The sequence below is a fragment of the Larus michahellis genome, chromosome 4 (assembly GCF_964199755.1).
Source record: "Larus michahellis chromosome 4, bLarMic1.1, whole genome shotgun sequence".
In the NCBI taxonomy this organism is placed as follows: domain Eukaryota; kingdom Metazoa; phylum Chordata; class Aves; order Charadriiformes; family Laridae; genus Larus; species Larus michahellis.
Window position 1 is genome coordinate 80883640 of NC_133899.1, and position 22372 is coordinate 80906011.

Here is a 22372-nt window from a genome sequence, read left to right on the forward strand (position 1 = left end):
ATTATGACTGCTCCTCTATTTCTAAGCAAAATGATATCAAACACACAGAAAAGACAGCCAATAATGAGAAACTTGCAGCTGTTCTCGAAGAAAGACTTTTTTTTTATTGTACCCCAATCCAAAATACTTTAAACCAGTTTTATCAATAGCGATAAATCAGTATGATGATATGATGTCTCTTTAATCTTTTCTAAAACAAAATTTTTTGAACTTTTGAGCATGGCCTTCCCAAATGGGTTAGGTCTTCTAAGACAGCATCAAACCTTCTTTTCCTTGCTTCCCATGTCAGCCCGAATCCCAATAGTTATGAAGCATAAAAAAAAGTTCAAAGTAAAATATAAATTACCATCCCCTTCAAACACAAGTAGAAGTCTTATTAAGTCTCTAGTGCTTGAATCACGTCCCATGTCTGTTCTTTAGACCTTTCTTCCTTTGTGAGGCATAAATGGACACATCTTATTGATTTTCTTTCAACCTGGATCACCTCGATTGCTGTGAATATGGCAGACAAATCCAACTCATTCTCCCGCAGGGAACGAGGAAGAATGCAGACGAGAAGCTGGGGAAAGTCTTCTCACAGTGGGATACCAGGAGTCATTACGCAAAAACCCAAGTCTAACTGCTTGTAATTCCAAGACCTTTTTCTTTTCAGCTCCTTCAAAAAAAAAATTTTTTTTTAATGCTGAGAGCTCTTTCTTAAATTTTTTTATGAATATCATTTTGGCTACCATATCAATTTCTGAGGATGTTTTTGTTTAAAAAGAGAAGTATCAAATAGGCCAGCAATGGCTGCAAACCCTGATAAATACATATAGTTAATGACGAGTGACTGTAAACAGACAACAGTCAGAAAGAGAAAGTCAGAATCAGAGAAAGCATTGTTTGAAGCTTGACAAAAAAGCTAGTTAAAACTTTTTCCTTCTAACTTGGCTCCACTTTGTATTTTTTTTTTTATCATTTATAGACTTACTTTTCTAAGGACAATTGTATGAAATGAAAGGAAGTGTAAAAGTAGAAAGATTTTTGTGCCTTACACCAAACCACTTACTGTACATGAAAAAGGGATTTACTGAATCAATTTAGTTGTGTAGGGTTTTTTAAATCAAGTGAATGATTTCAGTGAAGTGGAAAAAGGTGGCAAGAATGTGCAGCACCCCAAGCTTTGCTCCTAAAAGCAATAGAAAAGACACAATTGAAATGCAGTGGGACCTCTGTGGATGAATTAGACAGACTGTGTACAGACACTTTGCAGTGACAATCTGCTTCTGAAAGGGATATATTAAGTGCTAACTGCACTGAGGACGTAAATTGAAGACACGATATCCAAGGACTAATTTCAAAGCACTCCTTCTTGTTAAATGAATTGTTGAAAGAGCAGGGTTTAAAAGACTTTGTTTTGCGTTAAAGGATTTGAACTACACCTATCAGCAGACTGCACCAGCAAACTAATGCTAACATAATAAACCCTCCACTGTCTTATTACCATCCCCTAAGCTACACCATCACAGCTGTAATGAGTTGAATTTCTCCAGTGGTTCTCAACACCCCACACAAAGTGCTCTGCCCCAGTGTTTAGTTCACATAAAATTAACATCACTTTTCCAGTGTGAAGCGAAAGGTCTAGGCCATTAGTAGCTTAACTACATAACATTCCAGAAAAGGAGAGCATCATCAGCAGACTTTTAATGCTTTTTAATGACATGTTTAGACACCAGTAACTATATTTTCAGTTATTTAAAATGAGTTCTGAACAACATAAAATGTCATCTTGGAAGATGCAGAAGAAATTCTAACTTTCTTGATATACAGGTTTTATATTGGCTTCTAGTTGCTTTGTTTCATAAAGTAATTCTGATACCAATATGGATAGAGCTCGGGGGATATCTCAGAATAATTCTTCCCACAAATATCCTTCCAACTAAGCAGTGAAGTCAGAATTCGCCCAGCAGGCTAGCACCAAGCCCTGCATCACCTATGTGATCTCCGTTTCTGAGAATACTCTACATAGTCGCTGATCAGAAGGTCCACAGGTATACTGAGGGAAGACAAAACACTGCAAACAGTTCATGTAAATATTTCAATGGGAAATACGATGCTGTTTGGAGCATAGTACTTGAAAAAAAGGAATAAAGGACAGTTATGAAGAACAGGAAAAGTGTAGTTAGGCAGGAAGCCATGTCTTCTGGATGTACAAAAATATCGAAAGGAATGAGCTGTGCTGTAACTGAGAAATCTCCTCAAGAATCAAAATTATAGATGATTCCATAAGAAGAGTCAAATGGGCAGTGACTGAGGTTGAATAGCATCCTTTCCAGGAAGATGGCGTCTTTTCTAATAGACCAGTAGACAGAGCACTAGTCAGACATGCTTAGAGACATATTCAGGTTTTCTTTCACCTCAGACTTCTTTTATAACCTTGAACACATCCTTTATCTCTTCAGTACATCAGTTCCTCTAAGTACACATGAATATTGTAGGGCGTTATTCAAATATTGTAGTAGTGGGAATTATACAATAATCTAATACAGTAATTTCAAGATTGGCTATTCAGAAGAATTTAGGCATATTTTTCCCTGTTTAAATTTTCAATAGGGACAGTAAAAGCAAAGCATACAACTTGTAAGATCCAGCTACAGCACCTGGTAGAAGAATCCAGATGTTCCCCCTTCCAACAGCATCATTAAACATGAGGCTGATGTGAAATATTTATAATGAAGGTGAATCATAGCCCACAGAGGAGGAATCTAGGGCTGTATCTTCTACTAGCATCAAGCACAAAAATGCAAATACACTGAACAAATACTGCATTAACTTTCGAATCACACGTTCTATGTCTCACAAAGAAAGATGCAATTTTGTCCTGATGTAGGTGACAGATGGTAGCAAGAGACCACCCGTTTGGAACAAAGTGTAAAGAACAGACTTTGAAGGAAACCCACCCAGCAACCCAGGATGTAGGAACCCAGGACTGCGAGTGACCTCCTGGTCCAGGGAGTCGCCTTCCCCCTTTCATAGTAAAGGGCTTCATAGAATCCCTTTCTCAAATTTACCACTTGCATCTTAAAATTACTTTGGTCATTTGTGCTATTCACTCTCACTAAGGCTGTTCCAACGATTAAAAATCTCCTTATTTACAGGCCATTTTTTTCGTGCTTAATTCATACCATTCATACTTGTGCCAGCACTGACCTCTAACTAGCTTCCAGCTTTTGCCCTCAGTATTTTATAAAAAATACTATTTCCTCCAAGGTTTTGTTCTGCAGAGCTAAACAAGACTAGGTGCATGGTCTCCTCTTTAAGGTTAAGCTCTCTCTGCATTTCTTCCAAACCCAATTAATCCTTAAACATGGGAGGCCACAGCTGTATGGTTGTTCCATGACTTAAAAGATCATTCAATACTTTCTTAATTTCTACTGTCAAGACTTTATCTTATGCACCGTAGAGCGATTTCAGCCATTTCCACTGCCATATCATGTTGACAGCTCTTAACCATTGACATCTCTGTCTCTTATTTCCAGACCATGACGTTACTGCAGAAATCTTATTATGCGTGCCAGGTTGGTAGCAGAGCAAGGCAGAGAACTTACAGATTCTGACTGTCTCCTGAGTACTGCATTTGGCTGACTCTTTTCACTTGCTAAACCATTCAACAAGCTCATTGCCATCACGTTCACATATTATCCAAGTCTTTCAACTTTTCTTAAAGAACAGTAATCCACAGTTTCTGCTGCACCAGTGAAGTATAAGTCTCTGAGAAGCGCCTTCGTGCAAAAGTAATTAATACTGTTATGGTATATGATTCATAAAGTTTCCATAAACTAAAAATAAATGAGACCAATGATTTCCACCTTCATAGGTATATCTAAGAAGTACACCTGTCCAAGAGTAGAAATCCATATAAAACACTGACCCATTTACCATGCTCTCATCTTCCATACTTAAAAAACAACACTGTTTTAGAAGATGGACCACTGACCTGCACGTTTCTTCTATAAACAGATAACATATGTTACCTTGGAAGGAAGAAAATGCATAAAGCCACCCACATTCTCCACAAGGAAACAAATGAAGTCAAATACCCAGCAGTCCCCTAGAAGCTCTGAGAGAGGTTTAAAACAATCTTTGTCCTCAAAAAATGCTTAAGAACTGCAATTAGACTTTAGCAGGTGAAAATTTGTTGTCCTCAATTTTAAAAAGTGTCTACAGCCAAGCATGAGGTTAAAGGTAAATACTTATTCAGCTGCTTTGTCAAATGAAGTTCAATTTTGAATAAAATAAGAACTTTTATGTTACCTGTAATTTAAGAACTTTAAATGGAGACTGGGCTGAAATTCTAGCAAGTATCAAAAACATACTATCAGACATACTTGCTGCCCAGGAATTTTCTTTAAGCCACCCACTTCTTAAAAATTCATGCACTTGATCAGCTGCAAAGTAGAAGTGCTGTTTAGCACAGAATCTGGTATTGAAGAGACCTAGGAGGCCAAGAAAATTGAATGGGTAGAGATCTATAGCTTCTGTTACAACAGAGGTGCACTGCGAGCAGAAATGTTAGCACTGCTCCCTTTGGCAACTCTTTCTGGACCTTTTTGCGTGTATCTTTTTAGCAGCTGTTCATTTGCTCGTATTGGTATGTCCGATTCTCCTTCTCCCAGATCCAGTTCTAGATCTCATCTCACTTTTTGTCTCCACTAATATTGTTTCTTTTTCCTCTCATGCTTGACCTGAATCACGTTCAGTGAAGCTGGTGTAAAGACACCAGTCGGCTTCAGTTAGTACTGAGTCGCAGAGCAGAAACTTGGCCTTTGGTAGGAAACAGAATCACACAACAGTTGAGGCTGGAAGCCACCTCTAGAGATTATCTAGTCCGCTCCTGCTTTGCTCAAAGCAGAGACAACTACAGCACGTTACTCAGGGCTGTGTCCAGCTGGGTTTTGAATATCTCCAAGGATAGAGACTCGGCAACCTGTGCCAGTGTTTGACCATCCTCACAATAAAACGCTTTATTACGTGAAAATGGATTTTCCTGTATTTCTATTTGTGCACGTTGTTTCTTGTCCTATCACTTGGCACTACTGAGAAGAGTCTGTCTCTGTCTTCTTTATATCCTCTCATCAGGTATTTATACACATCGATAATACCCCCTTGAGCTTCTCTTCTCCAGGCTAGGCAATCCCAGCTCTTCCTCACGTCAGATGCTCCAATCCCTTAATCATTCATGTGGCCTTTTGCTGTGCAAACTGCTGTATCTGTTGGCTACTAATCACTATCTGTGCTTGAACTTAAAATTAGTATAAAATCATTTGATTTACAATCAAACATTCTATCAGTACCTTGTTATAAATGCATCTACACGCACTATGAGGGAGCAACAACAGGGGCTTTGTCTCCATTCACTTGTCCATTAAGTTATCCTAGACGGGCTCAGACTGTGCTAATTTGGAAATTGAAAAATTTTACAAGTTGTCAACTGGCCCAGTCATTAAAAACAACCAATTATCACCACACACAGCCTCAGGATTTGAAGCACCGGTCCTGTCTACAATAACAGACTGCTTATCTGTTTGGCACAACAGTGGTCCTGAAGAGCTGATACGCACTGAAACAAAATGTACTTTGAGAGAAGCGGTGCATTAAACTAGGCTCCAATTCCTTTCTTCCTGTTGCTGATAAAAGTTCTGCTAGGCATTATTAGTTCTCACACACCTCTGCAATACCCCACACACTGATGGACAGTGAAATTCTACAGCACATAACAGCAAATTACCATCTCCCAGGTCCAAACCTACAAAAATCCATTCTAGGAATCTGCTTCCACTCTTCAGGCAGTAGTCAGTGCATCTCACTGACATGAGACACCAGCAGGTTCTTACCACTCCAAATAAGAAACTTGCTGCTTGGTTCAGAGAAGTACTCTCAGAATCCACCTAACCTTACTTGGAGAACCTGGATAAGCTTATTAATGTAAGAACAGCTCATGCAGGACTTTTTCAGCATAAACTGAGATATGATGTCTTGCTTATGTACTCTTGCAAACCTCAGACTATCATCACACTTAGCTAAGCGTCTGTGAAGTAGATGCTTATGTAAAAGACGGAGAAGAAAGGCAGGTTTTAGTGATTAACTGAGTAACCATGGCATGAACTGAGCACTGCATTCTGTAAAGTTGCTCATGAGAGAGAGGAAATAAGAGCTGCCTGGAAAATATTGATAAAAAATTTGTCTGAATTTTCTGATTTATCACCACAGTACTATTTCACAAAATGGCACAATTTCAACAACGTTTTGACTTCTACTTTTTCCCCAGTGTCGTGGTTTAACCCAGCAGGCAACCAGGGCTTTGGGATGCAGAGCACAGCAGGGGTATATGAAAACCTTGCAGGTGCTGTTTGATATGGATGTTTTTCAGGGGTGCCATTGCTGCTCATTCTGTCAGGCAGACAACTAAGGAGCCGGGAAAGCATTTTGTTCCAAAAGTGCCATTCTCCCAGCTTTCCAAAAGGAACCAGTGCATGGTTTAAGCCAATCCTTCCACCCACTTTTGTGGGGTTTATGTTTGGCTTGCTTTCTCCTGAATCATCATAAAAAAATATTTCTGGAAAAGGGAACAAATCTTGCCGAAGAAGGAGAATATACTTACTGTCTAGCTGCACTGCAAGTGCAGTTAATGCAATCAATACATCATTCCAAAGCAGAATACAGATGACTGGGATTCTGTATAGGTAAGCACACAGCAAAGGAAGTGAAATAGATGTAGCTAGCCCTTTTCTCTCTGTATATTAAAAAAAAAAAAATGGTGAAAACTCTAGCATCCTTACTCTTGATTTTAAGATTGTTTTACTTCTCTATGATTTCTCCTCATCTCTAGATCTTCCTCAAAGAGATATTTTTCAAAATCTACTCTTTATCCTATTGCCCATTCCCAAAATTGCAATATCACATGGCTCTGTACCACTCAGATAACAGCAGCCTCTAATCACTTGTCCCTTGTCCCAAAGCAAGCTGTGATATCCGAAATCCTCCTGGATCCATGATGCAACTAAGCTCTTTTATCTATGAGAACATAGTTCTTCAGGAAAGAGTCATCAAACTACTGGATAACAAAAGTCCATCTCTTCTACTTCAGTCACTCTCCAATGAAGTTAAGCAGCTCACCATCTCAGCTGGAAATGAATGAGGTACTTCAGATCTCTACAGTTATTTTTATGCATATACAGTTTTATGCACCCTCCTGCCCATGGATGGTGTTACATTGAAGAGGGCAATACCGATTAACTTCTGTTTTATTTTAGATGCCACTAGATGGAAAATACTTGGCTGGGGTTTAGGCTTGTGTATGGATGGTTATTGGATCTTAACTTTTCAGGAACAGCAGATTGTATTACTGACCTCAATATTAATGTGGTGTCCTGTGCATTGATAGACTAGAAAATGCAAATAAGCTTTCCAACTCCTTATGTTTCACGAGAAGGTGAAGAGAGCCAGAATATAAAGGACATACAGAAAGCAGTTAATTTAAATCTTAATGCCAATTTAATATCAATGTCCCCTACCTATAAGTTCCTACCTATATTAAAACAAAATGATATTTCTATACAATAAGAGCAATGATAATGACAATTAAAAGTTTAACTACAACAGCATAAAATATTTTTAGGGATTCATTTTATGGCAGTTATTGCTACTTATTTTTAATATGTCAATAAGCTAAAATTTCTCCCATATGTTTTGTTATTTTCTCCAGTTCTAAAAATCTTTATTAATTAGATTGATTAGCTAATCAATACTCATTATATTCCTATTAGGAATAAAAGTCTTATATCCACAGGAGAAAAAGGGTTGGAGTGACTTAGATCACAGTAGATAAAGAAATATCAATGCTTTTTTTGTTTGAGTGAAAATGAGAGGTCCTGCTGCCGGCCTCATACTCAGACCACGAGGCTGGGCATGACTATATGTGACTATGGAACACATTACATCAGGCAACACCATTTTTCTTTATCTTTCTACATATCTCTTACTGACCAATTCCATCTTGGATTCATCTAATTGCTACATGTAATTACGTTTCTTTTATCCTTTTGCTGACTTATACTTGTTAGTTCTCCAGCCCACAAACTACTTGACCTGTTTGGAAAGATGAATTGTTATCAATCCTGATCCTCTAGGAAACAAAAAAAAAAAAAAAAAAAAAAAAAAAGGAAAAAGAAAGAAAACGTCTGCATTAAGTATCTGTTCAGTAAAAGTAATTTCAACTTTTTTTTCCCTAGTTATAAGTAGCCTATAGTTCTAAATCCACTTAACTTCATATTATTTCCCCATTGCAAAGCAGAAATAGAAATCCCTAGACAAAAAAAAAAAAAAGAATAGAATGTGTAAAGTTTTTAGAGTGTAAAATGTTCCAAACCTAAACAATAGGTTAAAAAAAAAAAAGCTAACTTACAATAAATGATGAAACTGTTTTCTACAGAATTTGAAAGAATGAACTGTATAAATTATTTGTGTGAAAACAGCGGCATTTCCAAATGTAAGGCTTCGAGCCCTGTTAAAAAAATCTAAAAATTAAACAAAAGGAGCCATTTTTAAAAAGAGATAGGGCTCAGTGGGATTTATTAATGCACATCTTTCAGAGATATTCTTACTTGTACAATGCAAGCAGTAGGTTAGCATGGACTTCCAAATTATATTTAATTGGACAATTATTCAAAGTGAAAAACCCAACACAGTAAACTAAGGAGGTCTTTAATAAACACCTTGTCTCTTCAAGAAAAAACAGGGAAGTCATTTACTGACCCAAGAGGCACAATTTTGTCTTTGGTAAATTTATTTTAAAGTAATTGCCGATTCCAGGAGTAACAATTTTTTAAAGAGCAACATGGTGCTCTCAGGCAGAATAATAAATTGTTCTGTGCCCTGTATGACGGCCTAATCACATTAGAAAGATGTACATGTAGTTGTCTGAGGCAAATAGAGGATGTACATCACCTGGTCTATGAACCCACTAAGACTCGTTTAATGACATATAGCTTTCTCCTCTCTCCAGATCAGGACTGAATTAGAGGGGGAAGACAAATGATAATTTACACGCGGGCTTTATAGCTCTGCCTTCCTGTCCCTACTTTCCAGTCCAAGTGGAGTTTCTACAGAAGTCCACTGCAGTCTCCTGAAGATTTTCACTGATCTGCCCTCTACCAGCCAGCACTCCAACACCAGGAACAAGTCCCATGTTAACAGCATCACCTTTGAAAAGCCATGGCCTCCTCATAAAACCCAAACACTATAAAAGCCACTGAGATTAATAGGGAATTAAAAGTACAAATCAATATTTTAAATGTTAATGTTCCTTCACCTCAGCTGGAGAAGAGCACTTCCAGGACTATTTCTCTGCCTTTCATCTGACAGAAACAACGGTCTTTGATTCTAAGGCATTAAGGCTTGGCCATATAAACGTTAAGGACAGGCCGTAGTTCTGTGAGTAGTTTGCATGCCTTCCGCACTGGCACAGAAAGAGCAGAAAGCCCTGATGAAATAGCTCTAAGAATAATCCCTGAACTCCACAAACGAGCGTAATACTTTCTTGCATGCATTATTCTGCCGGGAAATTTCCAACTCCAAAGTCTTTTCTCCTTGTCAAGGTCATCCTGGGCATTGGGACAGCAATACTAAATAAGCACGCCTCAGTGAATTCCCCCCTATTTCTGACTAAAAAGCTGGGACTCCTGCAGTGCAGATTACGATAAAAGATTTATTTGTGGGGAGTGGAAGATGGTGTCTTTAGTGAAGTTAATAAGTTGTTTTCATTTTAGATGCTTTCATTACAAACACTGATAAATCTTAAGGCTAAGAGAGTATGTAAGAGTAATGAGTTGAAGGGCTCCTCAGCTCTTTGGTGATTATCTCTCTCTTTTAGCACATTACCATGGGACATCTGGCTTCCAAATTTGTGCCTCTCCTCCGCAGATCTGAGGACCAGCCTACCAATTATACATTCGCATAGGTTGTAATAAATCAACAGCAGCCAAACTCTGACAAGGTGATGGCTGTTGACAGATAAAAACGATACACATTGTCGTGCTGTTCTCCAAAAACAAACACATGCTTTTATCAGATTTTTTTCTTTTAATCAAAAAATTGCCTCTTTCAACATAGAGTCACCTAATTTCACAGAGGACTTGCACTACACAAGGTCCCCCTATCTAAACCTGAGCTGCATGTAAAGCCAGGCTCTCAAACAGGCTCCGAATTCACTTCCCACTGCAGTCGAGGAAAAAACTGCTGGCTCTGATCCTGGGTCAGTCCAGGCCCAAAGATCATTAACCTTTTACTCAGAGAAGCACGTTCTGTGTAGAATAAAGGACTGGGCCAAAAAAATCCAAGGATATAGAAGACTTGGATATATTCATGAGTCAAACAGAGTCTGAATAACACCTTTTCTTCAATAAAGGACAGATCTAGTAAAGATCTGTCCAGCAAGTAGATCTGTGTGGTGAGTGCTACCCAGTCCTCATCCCCCATGTCTCAGAGGAATTGGCTGGCAGTGCTGGATTCTTCTTGCCTAACTCCAGCCCTCTGAAAGTGTCTAATCTAAGCTCATTTTCTATACAGCACCAAAGGTAATTAATCTCAAAAGCAGTACTTTCACACAGACAATGTGAGTTCTGCTCTCAAAGTGCCTTGGGCTCTGCAGTGATGACAGAGGACTCAAGTAGTTTGCTTCCACAAAGACCTCAAATTCAGTGGGAAGAATTCCACTGCTGTTTGTAAAACTGATCGCCCTCTTTGCAAATCCTGAACAAAGTAGTAGTTGTGTTCTACCCTGAAAATGCTGTGAGGAGATATCACAAAATGCGATTTAAGTGACAAACACCTTATGATAGGCCTTTTTGAACACTTGTAAACTACATCAACTATCACAAAGATTTGATCACCCCCAAAAATGTGGGAAGCAAAGGACTGTACTGGATTCCTGTTGGAATCTCTGTTAGTAATTCTCATTTGGGGAACAGAGTTTTATCCAAAAGCTTCTTAGCACATGGTGGTAATGTATCCACTGTCTTATCTTCCCCTGAAGAGACCAGGACTATTTTAACACCAAATGATGTGAAATACCTAAATCTCCAAAAAAGTCAAAGACCGAGAGACCATCAAATTCTGTCAGTCCCCTTGTTGAGAAGAACGCAGCATAATATAGCTCACCAAAAATATTTTAATTCCTTATGAATTTCTTGCACATGGAAAACAGCATCTCTCAGATGTCTCTACAGAGCTTAGAATCAAATATAGCCTTTCCTAGTGAACTGACTGGACAGAATCAGGCATGTTACCCTCCAGCTCAGTTTTATTCTTTGACAATGTTATCTACTAGAAAGAGCTTATCAGACATATGTTTTGAACCCTTTCTTATTGATTTCATCTCTTTCTTTTATCTTTCTACCTTCCTTTTCCGTTCCATGCCCACTAGTTAGCATGCTGCTTTGACCCTAGAACTGGCAAGTCCCACAGCAATAAAATCGGGATATGCAAACTTACAGGTTAGGCATCTGTTCCCTTTCTGCTAAGGGAATATGATTCCCTTGACATACATACTTCCTATTCTCATCCATAATGTTGAAGAAACCATTAATTAGGGACAGAAAATTAGTCTGCTTTATGATAAATGCCATTCACCTTTACTTGAGCAGTTTACGGAATCAGACGCTGAAACTTCAAAGCATGTCCTCTGCCACATCTTTTTTGTCTTCTCTCATTTAAAGTTCAGTGCTATGGAAATTACAGCTGTTGTATGATCTGTAGCTGCTATGTAAACCAGTGTGTGTCCAACTTCTTAATATTCAGTCTTACTTTTAAAAAAAACAAAACTATACTACCTGATACAGGTATGAATTTTGTTTATAAATTACTTTGTAAGTAAATATTCTTGTAATTAATATGATTCCAGAAACTTATTTATTGCAGATTTTTAGCTACGAAAACACATGCAGTAGTGTGAATAATATTGGAATAAAAATCTGAGATTTTCAAACAAGTCTAAGGAAATTATTCATCCAACTCACATTGTAATTCAATAAGAATTAGGTAACTAATTCCCTCAGGTATTATCAAATTTTAAAAAATGTAAACTGAAAAATGGATTGCAGCTGAATTCAGCTAGATGGGGTACAACAGGCCCCTGTGGGGAACTGTACTATCACTAAGTACTCGGGCTGCTTCACTGACTTTGGTACAGAATTTAGTAGTGCTCATGTGAAAAATAGATCAAAATATGAGACAAAACTGAATGGCTCATTCAGCTACTGCTGGTAAATTGGGGAACCTCAGAAGGGAGAAGTTAGCTTGAAAACTCTTAAATTGACATTAAAATTCAAGATCATTATTCAGTCCACAAAAAGATATGCTAGAAAATAAAGAGTGCTGGAATATTACGGATTCCTTAAATTAAGCTACAACTGTTTACGGCACTAGAATGCAGAAATAAATGGCATCTCCTGGGACGCTGGGTTTAGGTTCCAGTAGCAGCAGCACACTTATATAAAGACTTTGTAACGTTCAAAATTGGCTCACTGTTTGACACTACCATTTTCTCGGGGAAAACATAATCTTTGGGTAAGATATTCAAGAAATATGCCTCTCTAATGGCTAAATGGTCTTCTATTTTGGGTTCACATTTACTCACTGCTACTGCTATTATTACTTATTTTTCTGCTTCCTTGATTTTAGTCACTAAGATCTTTATAGGTTTTATTATGCTAAGCTAAGTAAATCAGATTCCTTTTTTTTCCTCCACTAAGAAAGGTTTTCCCATTCTCCTGATCAAAACCAGGTTCCTCTTTGCATCTCTACTTTCTGTTTTAAACACAAACGCCCAGAATTATATACCTGGGACTTGTACAATTACATTCACACTTTCTTATCATCAACAGAAACATTTAATCTGAAAAATCTTAAGATCACATTTGCCTTTTCATCACATGGCCATTTCACAAAGGTGTGTCCTGTGAAATACCTGTGCATTTCTTTTTCCTCTAGCATTGACAATTAATGAGCCTATAGAAAAAAAATTGTCATTTGACCTTGTGTACTTCATACAGATTTAACTCCATTTCCAATTCTCCAGTCCTGAAGATGGTCTAGTTCTTCCTGTATGATGCAAACGTTGCTTCTCAAACACGTGACCTCAGCAGATTTTATTTTGGTTTCACACACAGACCTTTTGTGCTTGTCTTCTATACCCCAATGCCCACGCAAGCCTGCTTAACTCAGTCTAGAAGAACAGTTACTCCCACAAGAACCTGTACTGAATGAAAGGAAGATTCAATACCACACTCCAAGATAAGGTCTGATCAGAAATTATATCCTACTCCTCTTTGGTAGCTCACATAAGAGCATTCCATCTCCTACAGCACAACTGAAGAGGTACAGAACATCTACACGACACATCTCACCCTCACTTGGTGAACCTGGCAATGACCAGCCATGGATTGTTCACTTGTCTCTACTCAGTGGCATAGGGCATCAAAAGCTCATGAATACACATGGGCATTACTAACACCCAAGCACTATTTTTAAGAGTCAGGTGTGAACCCCACCATCCTGACTGTCTTCCTGCTGTGGGAAATACATTCCCCACTGGCTACTACTTTTCTTGTGCTCCTAGTGTGTTACTGGTGCTCACCATTCCTTGTCCTAGACCACTCTTTGTAAAATGCTTTTAGAGCATTCAGGAAGTAAGACCCTATATAAGTATCTAACAGTCACTAATGTATTAGCAATTAATTAACAATCGAAATGACGACACTATACTACGCATTCCATGCCTTGGTCTGAGAAATACTGTGAATGCCCTGGCAATATTATCTTCTAGTTGCAAAGGAAAAAAAAGTAAAGATATCCATGACACTCGCTGTGAGCTCTTTGTCATTACCTTTAAACACTCTTTCTGTAGTTTTTCTAAAAAAATCCTAGCAAAAAAAACAAAACCAAAAAAACCTAACCTTCTACAAAAAAAATCCTCAAAAACCCCTACAAAATCTATAACACATTCAGCAATATTTCCACACCATGGATTAAAAGAATGATCACCTCAAGGAACATAACAGCTATAAAAGGTAAATGTCAAGAATCCAAGTATAGGGTAAAACCTTTACAATAACTTAAGGAATACACAGTCTCACCTACAGAATAATTTAAGCACTGTACCCATGTATATGGGGGGCCAGGCAGAGGTCTAGCACCAAGAGTGTACAGTTGTTTGGAACTAGCTTGGAAATCCATACCCAGCAGACGTATGCAGCACAGAAACCACACAGAAGCAGAAAAAAACTACTGCAAATACCTTCAATTCAGGATCACATATGTGGACCTGGACCTGTGGCCAAGAAAACTCCCCTGTTTGATTGAAGATAAGTAAATAGGATTAGAACAAACCTGCAGGACCTCAGATGTTGAGCTTCTCACTTGATAAAATAAGTGAATGACATAAAGATTGGCTACATTTTGAGGCAGTTCAGAAAACGATGTTTAAAAAATTAAGAACAACATAGAGGAAAGGGAAAGCGGATGGGATCTGAGAGGAGATAAAACAAGTTTATGACACGAGTTACAAGAAAAAGTATTACCAGGGCTGGTAAGGGAAGGAAGAAGGAAAAAGTAAGAATCTCAAGGATTAGGGAGGGATTGAAGAATTGAAAGAAATGAAGTGAGAAAGCTAAAACTGGAAATGGGAGGAGCTGACAAAACGTCAAAGATCAAAGAAGACTATGGATCTAGATTTTCATGTGCTCAGGAGTCTAGAGAGATTCACAAGACTACAGAGATTGTACTACAGTTTTAGGACAGTGATTAATTTCTTGAGCTGGAATATAACAGTTCAGGAGGATTTGAAAGAAACTAAAGCAACAGAACAGGCTTGGCTAAAAAAAAAAATAAATGGGGAAATATGGAGGAGCGTGTCTAGGTTATTGTATTTGGCTCTTCCAAGAATTTGATCAACTCCTTGCTCTGTCACAGATCCCTTATGTGACCTTCTTTTGCAATTTACTTAACCTCACCTCTTTGTCACATCCATTTTCTGTTTACAAAATGGAAGCAACATTTTCCTCTTTTTCTCTTCTTTTAAGGGCAAAAGCTTGTCAGAACAACACTCTGTCTTTAATTATTTGTGTGCATACCTCCCAAAACAATGGGGTGCTCGTCTCAGAAACAAGCAATGAAGTAACTTGCCAAACCAAAGAAATTTTGTGACGAAAAATATTTCCTTAGGAACAGTAGTTATTTAGATGGCATGCTATATATGACTGAGTCACTGTCATAATGATGGTGGTCAAAAGTAAGTAGCAACACATTCTCTGTCAAGCGTAACCTGTTAAAAAGTCATATACAAGAGGGGAAAGTCAATGAGATGAGTCATGCCTTGCCTTGCCTACTACGTTATCAAAGGTTATGTTACACACAGTATGAAAAACAGTAGGAATTCCTTCGATCTACAGTCAAATGGAACAACTCCAGCTCCTGCTGGGAGCTCCGAGGTCTCCTCTGTAGGTGTCACTCTAGCTGCTGATGGCCATAGATAATAACAAGTTAGGGTACAGACTAACCAGGAAATGATACCACCTCCTACCCAACATAAATTACCAATCCCTCTGGGTATAATTACTCTTGTCAAGGTGTCACAAGGCCATTATATTCACTCTTATGCAGAAATGCAGAGCAGCAGCAGATTCTTCACGAAGAATAGGGTTTGTGGCATTTCTATGTATTCATTGCAAAAAACTATCAATGATAGAATCATAGAATCATCGAATCTTCATGGTTGGAAAGGACCTTTGAGATCATTGAGTCCAACCATACACACACAAAAACCCCCCTACAATCTCTGCCACTAGAGCATGCCCTGAAGTGCCACATCTAGACATTTCTTAAACACCTCTAGGGATGGTGACTCAACCACCTCCCTGGGCAGGCTGTTCCAGTGCCTGACCACTCTTTCAGTAAAGTAATTCTTCCTCATATCTAACCTAAACCTCCCCTGCCACAACTTCAGACCATTTCCTCTGGTCCTGTCATTATTCACCTGGGAGAAGAGGCCAACACCCACCTCTCTCCAGCCTCCTTTCAGGTAGTTGTAGAGGGCAGTGAGGTCTCCCCTCAGCCTCCTCTTCTCCAAGCTAAACATGCCCAGCTCCCTCAGCCTCTCCTCATATGACCTGGTCTCCAGACCCCTCACCAGCCTGGTAGCTCTCCTCTGGACACGCTCCAGCACTTCAATGTCCCTCTTGTACAGAGGGGCCCAGAACTGAACACAGGACTCGAGGTGAGGCCTCACCAGTGCCCAGTACAGAGGCACGATCACTTCCCTGCTCCTGCTGGCCACGCTGTTCCTGATACAAGCCAGAATGCTGTTGCCCTTCTTGGCCGCCTGGGCACACTGCTGGCTCCTGTTAGGCTGGCCGTCCACCAGCACCCCCAGGTCCTTCTCTGCCGGGCAGCTTTCCAGCCACTCTTCCCCAAGCCTGTAGCATTGCTTGGGGTTGTTGTGACCGAAACGCAGGATGCGGCACTTGGCCTTATTAAACCTCATACAGTTGGCCTTGGCCCATTGATCCAGCCTGTCCAGGTCCCTCTGTAGAGCCTTCCTACCCTCAAGCAGATCAACACTCCCACCTAGTTTGGTGTCATCTGCAGACTTACTGAGGGTGCACTCAATCCCCTCATCCAGATCATTGATAAAGATATGAAACAAAACCGGCCCCAAAACTGAGCCCTGTGGGACACCACTAGTGACTGGCCACCAAGAGGATTTCACCCCATTAATCACATGGCCCCATAATCACATGGGCACGGCCATCCAGCCAGTTTTTAACCCAGCAAAGAGTACACTTGTCTATGCCATGATTCGCCAGCTTCTCCAGGAGAATGCTGTGGGGGACGGTGTCAAAGGCCTTACCAAAGTCCAGATAGACAATGTCCACAGCCTTCCCCGCATCCAGAAGGTGGCTCACATGGTCAGAGAAAGAGATCAGGTTGGTTAAGCAGGACCTCCCCTTCCTAAAGCCATGCTGGCTGGCCCTGATTCCATGGCTGCCCTGCACTTGCCATGAGAGCTCACTCAAGATGATCCTCTCCATGATCTTTCCTGGTACCGAGGTCAGGCTGACAGGCCTGTAGTTCCTCGGATCCTCCTTCCGACCCTTCTTGTAGATGGGCATCACATTAGCCACCCTCCAGTCATCTGGTACCTCCCCTGTTGACCAGGATTGTGGATAAATGATGGAGAGAGGCTTGGTGAGCTCTCCCACCAGCTCCCTGAGTACTCTTGGGTGAATCCCATCCGGCCCCATAGACTTATGTGCGTCTCAGTGCAGAAGCAGATCATTGACTACTTCCTCCTGGATTATGGGTGGGTTGTTCTGCTCTCCATCCTTATCTTCCAGCTCAGAAGGCTGAACACTCTGGGGATAGCTGGTCTGACTATTGAAGACGGAGGCAAAGAAGGCATTAAGTATCTCAGCCTCGTCCTTGGTTGCAGCTTTCCCCCCTGCATCCAGTGAGGGATGGAGATTCTCCCTGGCTCTCTTTTTGTTTCTTGAGATGGAAAAAACGGTAAAAATCCTGTAACAAAGACAGGAAAATTATTCCTTTTGCCAGCAGTCTTAGCAACTACACAACTGGTCAGAGAGTGAAAACACTGTGAAACAAAGGGCACACTCCAGCAGGTTTCTTTCCCATCTCCCCCAAAGCACGGGTCTCTTCTCATTTCCAAAGACCAGGGGCTCTCAAGTTGTAATTCCCAAGTGAGAGTAATGTGCAGGTAATTACTTGACACTATACCATTATATGAAAAGTCAGTAGACGTTTGCTCAGTCTGCAGCTGAAGTGACTTTCACAGCAGTTTTAGACACCTGTTTGTGAAACAAGCAGCTGTATCAGAAAGAGCTGAAGCATGAAAGTTCAGTGTTATTGCTGAAACAGCCCAGGTGTCTCTGAACTACCCCATGTTGTCTCTAGCCTAATGCTACACCTCTTGAGCAAGGTTGCATGCTATGCTGTCAGCAATTCAGTCACTGCCATTCTATTGTAAGTGCTTTAAAACAGAGTCTGACCCTTAAGACACTCAGAAAGACTCGAATAGTGAAGGAACCGAGCAAGCCTTTTCACATGCTTCTGCTTAACTGGCTATGGCTGTTAAGCAGAAAGGGACTGACCGCTTGGGAAGATTACAAGAATGCTGCCAGAGTGTGCAGGGATGAAACGAGGAAAGCCAAGGCCTCCTTGGAATTAAACCTGGAAAGGGGTTTCAAACTCAACAGGAAGGGCTTCTTCATGTATATTGGAGGCAAAAGGAAACCTAGAGAAGTTGTGGGCCCGCTGTTGAATGAGACAGGAGCTATGGTGATGGAGGACGCAGAGAAGGCAGAGTTACTGAATGCCTTCTTTGCTTCGGTCTTTACTGCTCGGCCCAGCCCTCAGGAGTCCCAGACTTTGGAGAAAGTAACAGGGAAAGAGGAAGACTTCCCCTTGGTTGAGGAGGATCAAGTGAGAGATCAATTAGCTCAATTAGACATCGACAAGTCCATGGGCCCCGATGGGATGCACCGGAGAGTGCTGAGGGAACTGGCAGAAGTCATTGCTGGGCCGCTCTCCATCATCTTTGAAAGGTCCTGGAGAACAGGCGAGGTGCCTGAGGACTGGAGGAAAGCCAACGTCACTCCAGTCTTCAAAAAGGGCAAGAAGGAGGAGTCGGGGAATCACAGGCTGGTCAGCCTCACCTCCATCCCTGGAAAGATAATGGAACAGCTCATTCTGGGCGTCATCTCAAGGCATGTGGAGGAAAAGAAAGCAATCAGAAGTACACAACATGGATTCACCAAGGGGAAATCATGTCTAACTAATCTGATAGCCTTCTATGATGGCATGACTAGATGGATAGATGAGGGGAAGGTGGTAGATGTGGTCTACCTTGACTTAAGCAAGGCGTTCGACACGGTCTCGCACAGCATCCTCATAGGGAAGCTTAGGAAGTGTGGGTGAAATGAATGGACAATAAGGTGGATAGATAACTGGTTGAAAGACAGAGCTCAGAGGGTCATGATTAGGGGCACAGAGTCTAGTTGGAAGTCAGTAGCAAGTGGTGTTCCACAGGGGTCAGTACTGGGTCCAATCCTCTTCAATATATTCATCAATGACCTGGATGAGGGGATTGAGTGCACAATGTCAGCTGATGACACAAAGCTGAGAGGGGTGGCTGACACACCAGAAGGTTGTGCTGCCATACAGAGAGACCTGGACAGGTTGGAGATCTGGGCAGAGAGGAACCTTATGAAATTCAATAAGGGCAAGTGTAGGGTGATGCACCTGGGGAGGAATAACCCCATGCACCAGTACGGGTTAGGGGCTGACCTGCTGGAGAGCAGCTCGGTGGAAAGAGACCTGGGAGTCCTGGTGGACAACGGGATGACCATGAGCCAGAAATGTGCCCTTGTGGCCAAGAAGGCCAACGGCATCCCGGGGTGCATCAAGAAGGGTGTGGCCAGCAGGTCGAGGGAGGTCATCCTCCCCCTCTACTCTGCCTTGGTGAGGCCGCACCTGGAGTACTGTGTCCAGTTCTGGGCTCCCCGGTTCAAGAGGGACAGGGAACTGCTGGAGAGGGTGCAGCAAAGGGCTACAAAGATGATTAGGGGACTCGAACACCTCTCTTATGAGGAAAGGCTGAAGGATTTGGGTCTCTTCAGTCTGGAAAAAAGACAACTGAGGGGGGATCTTATCAACACTTATAAATACTTTAAGGGTGGGTGTCAGGAGGATGGGGCCAGGCTCTTTTCAGAGGTGCCCGGGGACAGGTCAAGAGGTAATGGGCACAAACTTGAGCATAGGAAGTTCCACCTAAACATGAGGAGGAACTTCTTTACCCGGAGGGTGGCAGAGCACTGGAACAGGCTGCCCAGGGAGGTGGTGGAGTCTCCAACTCTGGAGACATTCAAAACCCACCTGGACGCGTTCCTGTGTAACCTGCTCTAGGTGACCCTGCTCTGGTAGTGGGGTTGGACTAGATGATCTCCAGAGGTGCCTTCCGACCCCTACCATTCTGTGATTCTGTGAAACTGGCCACTTGGTTACAATGACTTTCTGGGTGCATTGACTGAGAAGCTAACAGATTTTCTCCAAGTCCTAAGACCCTGTGTAAGGCTGACAACTGCTTGCTCTGGTGAGAAGACTCTCCTTTCTTCAGTCACTCCTCAGTAGAGGCTGAGTCAGAACCATTAGGCCATTTACCCAACAGGCCTGTATCAGCAACTAGGACAGCCTGTGATTTTATGCAAACTCATATATAAACAATTGAGATTATTTGCCTTGATTTAAGTTTTAATTCACATTATTTTGTGCAGAGCAACATCTAAGGCCGAGAAACCATACCTGAACCAGAAAAAGGTTATTTACTGAATTATATGAACAGTACAATATGCCAGCACCTGCCAAGGGTCTTTCTTGATGATTGCTTATGATTATAAAGGTAAATTATTTGCTTGTGTAAAATAATAATTAGAAAAAGTAAAGGTCATTCATCCAGATATAAACCTGGCTGCAAAAAATCATCAGCATACAGAGTTAGCAGGCATATTCATTGCTTTATAAACAGCAGGCCAGGATAACATTATATAGTTTGCAATCTGTGTTTGTTCTATGTGAATCATAGCTTTGCATAATTTTATCACATTCCTGCCAGGCAAAAGCAAACATTAAAAGAAATATTAGAAGCCAGCCAGTTAAATATCCTAGAAGAAGAAAAAACCCTGCAACTATCTCCATTGTAATGACCGATGAGCGTTATTTTATCTGTGTGATTTGGTAGCTTGTGTGTATTTATTTTTTTTTGCAGTATCACTTTAAAATAATTTCTAATATGTGATTAGTTTATTTTGATTGGTATAATATTGTTACAATGTACTAAAGCACCGATACAACCGCTTGGACTTTTTATATATGACATGATTGATTAGGTGCAGATAAGAAAGAAAATATTACTTCAAGAGACCTGACCTTCAGTGAATCATCTGAGATGAAGAGAATTTAAATGCTGCATTACTTGCACTCAGCACCAGAAAATGTTACAAAAAAAACCAAAACAAAAAAACACAAAAAAACAGAAAAAAACACTGAAAATTTCTGCTATGATTAAGAACAATTTCCAGTAAGATTCTTCCTCTCCATTTCCCCTGCTGGAAACATTCCTCATCCCTAAACTCTGCTGCAAGAGCAAACATGTGCTACAAAAGCCATACAACACCACCAGACCTGCAGAGAAGTATCTTCTACAACTTTACATCCCTCCTACAACACGTGGTAGCTCTTTCCTGGAACTTGCAACTCTTGGAAGGTATCTTTCCTCCGTCCCCCAGCCTGGCAGTGAGCATTCAATCCAGGCAGAGTGAACATTGCCTGGCCTTTGGCACCTGCCCCAGGTCAGCACAAGCTCCGCTCTGGTATCCCCGCAATCTCTGGTGCAAAGACCACACAGACCAGTGGTGGAGCAGGAGTGACCTCAGGCCTTCTTACTACATGACACAGGCAGCACGTAAGAAATTGCTGTGACTTGGGACCATGTATGAATCTGGGATGACGACGAGTTGGCTTAAACTAATGTTTCTCCTCTAGATCCCCATACCATGCCTTGTGTGCTGTGGCTCCCCAGGGAAGTCCATCCTCACACGGGATGAGGCACACACCACTGGTCCCTCTCTCATGTCCCTCATGGCCCCCTGACCGGTCTGTACCATAACCTTAGTGATCCCCACTGCCTCCTGGTGCTCTACCCCTGCTCCCTGGCTGTCTCCTGATGCTGGAGCTCCCCAGCTGGAGCCCGTGGTGCCCGCCCCCGTGGCACCTCAGCTGTTGGGGAGCTCCATGGTCAAAGGAAATCCCCTGCAAGGCCCCACCACAGCTGAGTGCTGCCATTTCTTCCCTGCCCTACAGTCCATAAGGTTCATCTCACCATCTCATTGCCCAAAGGACAGTGGGAGAGAAGAAATTAGAGAGATGCAATCATGTGGTTTTCTCAGCTCCACAGGTTTCTTTTGTCAGTAGCTCTCTCCCACATACTGAAAAATCTCAAACTCCCACTCAAGCCTCTATAATATCCATGAGAGAGAAACTGGGCATTGAGATGGGAGCAGGGAGCTTAGACATATTTCCTCACACCCACTCCTTTGCTCTAAATGTATGGGAATTTAAGCCTGTCCCCAGTAAAAAAATATTCATCATAGGAAATGGCTACTCAACTCTCCCCCAATTTAATCCCTGTTACATTTTCCTTTAAAAGGGGGGGAAAAAAGAATTATACACAGCTAACCATTTGGCAAAAGTAGTTTGCTACTGTAAA

At 41.2% G+C, this 22372-nt stretch overlaps 1 long non-coding RNA gene across 1 annotated transcript in view; it reads right to left on the bottom strand.

The window, feature by feature from the left end:
* Positions 1 to 258: 258 nt before the first annotated feature.
* Positions 259 to 22372, bottom strand: part of LOC141742652 (uncharacterized) — an 84776-nt gene continuing 62662 nt past the window's right edge. The window contains exon 3 of the long non-coding RNA XR_012586800.1: positions 259 to 655. This is a non-coding gene — a long non-coding RNA (uncharacterized LOC141742652). The remainder of the gene's footprint in view (positions 656 to 22372) is intronic.